Genomic DNA, 3,308 nt, shown 5'->3' on the forward strand with positions numbered 1-3,308 from the left:
CCTTAAAGCCTCTCCACCTTGCCTTTAAGGGCAGCAGGGGCAGGCCTCAGCCCAGACCCCCCCACTCCCCAGCCTCAGGGCTTTGGTGGGGGCACAAAAAAAGCCCTGCCCAGCGGCTGCCCCACACAAAGCCCTGAGGCCAAGGAGCGCTCGCTGCTCCCTCGTCGCCCCGGCCTTCCCCGCTGCCTCCCGGGCTGGAGCTGGGCTGCCAGGGCCCCTGCTCAAAGGAAGGGCCAACCCGGGGGCGAGGAGAAACAGCCCCTTGGGACAGGAGCTCTCACCTACTGCAGCGAGATGGCCCCGGCTGCCCCCTCTCCGCTCCAGCGCTGCAGCCAGGAGCTCTTCCCCGAGCAGGGAGAACGCAGCCTTCGGCAAGCTGCGAGCAGGCGTGAACAGAGACCGCGCACAGAACACAGCACGTGGCACCTCGCCTCAGCTGGGGCTCGCGCCAAGTTTTATTGCCCAGAGCCCAAACACCTTCGCGCGGTGCCACCGTGCCCGAGTCCCACTTGGCGCTTCCTGGGGAGCGGGACGAGCTGGCAGGCGCAGGCCGCCTTCCTGCTGCGGCAGCTCCTGGAGGGGTGCGTGAAGGCCAAAGCCGGATTCTTGCTCCTTTGGGTGGCGGGGGGGGTCTCTGGGAAAGCAGGTCACTTCCTCAGTGCAGCTGGAGTCTGAAGCTGGGGCCCCAAAGAGCTGCGGGAGGGGTGGGCAAGAGATGAAAGAGCAGCTCTTGCCAGCAACCAGCACCTAGGAAAACAAAACAGAGCTCTTAAGAAAGAGCAGGACCAGGCACTTTCCCTCTCTCAACACTCGGGCCCGACCCCGCGTCCCCCCCTGGGGAGCGGGCGCTGGGGCTCTGCGCGCTGCGGCTCTGCCTTCTGGCCTTCAGCGCATCCACAGAGCACGGCTCCTGCTGAAAACAGAGCAGAAACGCACACAACTAGTGGCCCCAAATATGAAAAAACAATACTACTACTACTAATGAAATAAATCAAAACCAGAGCCATAGCTTGTCTGGCACCTACCAGGCCTCAAAGGTCTCGGAAGGAGCCCGAGCGCCGCTGCTCTCTGCGCGCTGCCAGGGATGGGCAAAACGCCTCTTCCTCCCATACGCAGCTCAGGCCCATTTCTCCTCCTCCTTCGTGTGCAAGGCGACAGCGCTGAACACCAAGAGGCCTGCCGTCAGGGAGAAGGCGCCGGCACAGTACAGAAATGCCGAGGGGACACAACGTTCCTACTGCGTGGGCTGCAGGGGACGCCCAGACACCTAGAAAAGGAGAGACCCTCTCTCGAGTCTGGCACTGCACCACAGCACAGCAACAGCAGCTCTTGCACACAACTCACACTCCCTCTCCTGTATTAGTGCCCGTGGCTTCCCTGAAAAGGCAAGGGAGCTCTTGAGGTTCTGCCCCAAATCACTGCTTTCCTCCTTAGCTAAAAGCTCGCAGACATGTCCCACCTCGTTTTCCAGCGCCACGTTCTCTACTCTGCAAGAAACAGTTGCACAATTCAACTCTCCGCAACACCAAGACTCTCCGGGCTGCCTTTCGCAGCAACTGCCCAACAGCTCCCCAAAAAGGGGCAGCCACAAGCACAGGTTGTTGGGAAGCCCAGGCCGGGAGCTTGCTAAACAACTCCAAAAAGCAAAGCCAAAGAGAAGCAAGTCCAAAGTCCTCCAGCCCCTCGTACGCTCCAGGACACTGCAGCCCAGCCAGAGCTGTCCCAGAGAGCCCCTTCCCCTGGCACGAGACATTCCCACCGGCCTTACCTGCGGAGAGGAGCCCCGGGGAGCGTAACCCAGTCGGTCATGACCTACTGGGAACTGAAACACCCCACAGCCCTCCGGCAGCGGGAGCTGCACGCCCCAGTTGCCCCCGCAGACAGACAAAGCGGCCACGTTGAGCTGACCCAGGCAACAGAAAACACAACCGAGAAACACAACCGAGCTCTCAGTGAGCACATCAGCTCCCAGCAGCCACAAAGGAAGCAGACAGAGATCTTGCAGAGACAGGACACAGCTCCCACTACACTTCTCAGCTCCTCAGGCAGCTGAAACCCCAAAACAGCCTCGCCAGTAAAACACATCTTCTACTTATACGCTTCACAGGCAAGGAGATGGTTTTTCCCCCTGGCCAAATGATACGCTCTGATTCCACTTTCTACAGCAAAGGCTGAAAGCTCTGCACGGGCAGACAGACAGACAAGGAAGGACCCCGCGCCAGCGCCACCACACGCCGCGCCACCACCAGGCTCCAGCGGCTCCCACAGGGCTGGGAACCAGCCTGCCAACACCCGCCCCCGAAGAAAGCCCGAGGGAGGGCGGCAGCCGCGCTGGAAACCTGCCGCCCCCGGCAGCGGACGAGCCCCCGGCGGGGCGGGAAGCGCCACCCGGCCGCCTCGGGGCCGCCAGGGAAGCCCTTGCCCGAGCGCTGCCCCCTCCCCGGCGCTCCGGACAGCCCGGCTGCCGGCTGCCAACGCTCCCTCCTCCGGCGCCGCCCGCAGCCCGCCGGGCACTCGCTGCACGGGCCGGCAAACAGCGCCCGCAGACACCCAGCGCTCCGCTGCCGGCGCTCGCTCCTCCGCGCCGCCCGCCGGTGCTGCCAGCAGCTCGCGGCCGGCACCATCGCGCACGTCCCGCTCGGTCCCGCCGCGCTGCCAACGGCGCTGCCACAACCGTTGCGCGTTGCCCAGGCGAGAGCGACCGGCCGCCCCGACCGCCTCCCCGCGCCCGGCCCGGCCCCCCCGCCGCCCCCGAGCCCGGCTGCGCCACGACCCGCCGCGCGTCCCGCAGCCTGCCGCTCTCCAGCAGCGCCGCGCCACCGCACCAGACAGGACGCGACGCGACGCGACGCGACGGGACCCGGCCGCCGCCGCCAGGCGCCACCACACAGCCGGCCACCCCGCCGCCATCTTCGCCGCCGGCCGCTCGCTCCCCCCACCCCCGGCCAGAGGCGGGAGCGGGGCGCCAATCAGCGGCGGGCGGCGCGCAGGCGCCCTCCAATGGCCGAGAGGCAGCTGGCCCGGCCGGCCAATCCCCGCGGCGGCCCGGGCGGAGGGCGGGAGGGAGCGGAGAGAGGCCGGAGATGGCGTCCGGCGGCCGTGGGCGCCGCCGAGCGGGCGGGCGGGCGGGCGGGCGGCGGGGCCGGGTCTGCCGGCGCCAGGGACGCGGTCCCCGCTGTCCCCCCTCGCTGTCCCCCTCGCTGTCCCCCCTCAGTGTCCTCCCGCCCGTCGCCGCCCGGTCGGCTGTCGCCGGCGGCAGAGGGCAGCGGGGAGGGCAGGCGCCGTGCGCGGGCAGGGCAGGGGCTGCG

General features: G+C 67.4%; 1 long non-coding RNA gene across 1 annotated transcript; it reads right to left on the minus strand.

Moving 5' to 3' along the window:
- Positions 1-403: 403 nt before the first annotated feature.
- On the minus strand, positions 404-2,964 carry LOC138067412 (uncharacterized). The gene is made up of 3 exons (XR_011141272.1): positions 2,826-2,964; positions 1,026-1,267; positions 404-747 (listed from the first exon to the last, which is right to left on the minus strand). It is a non-coding gene; the product is annotated as an uncharacterized lncRNA (long non-coding RNA).
- Between the last annotated feature and the right edge of the window lie 344 nt (positions 2,965-3,308).

Source organism: Struthio camelus, chromosome 5 (genome assembly GCF_040807025.1).
Source record: "Struthio camelus isolate bStrCam1 chromosome 5, bStrCam1.hap1, whole genome shotgun sequence".
Taxonomy (NCBI): Eukaryota; Metazoa; Chordata; class Aves; order Struthioniformes; family Struthionidae; genus Struthio; species Struthio camelus.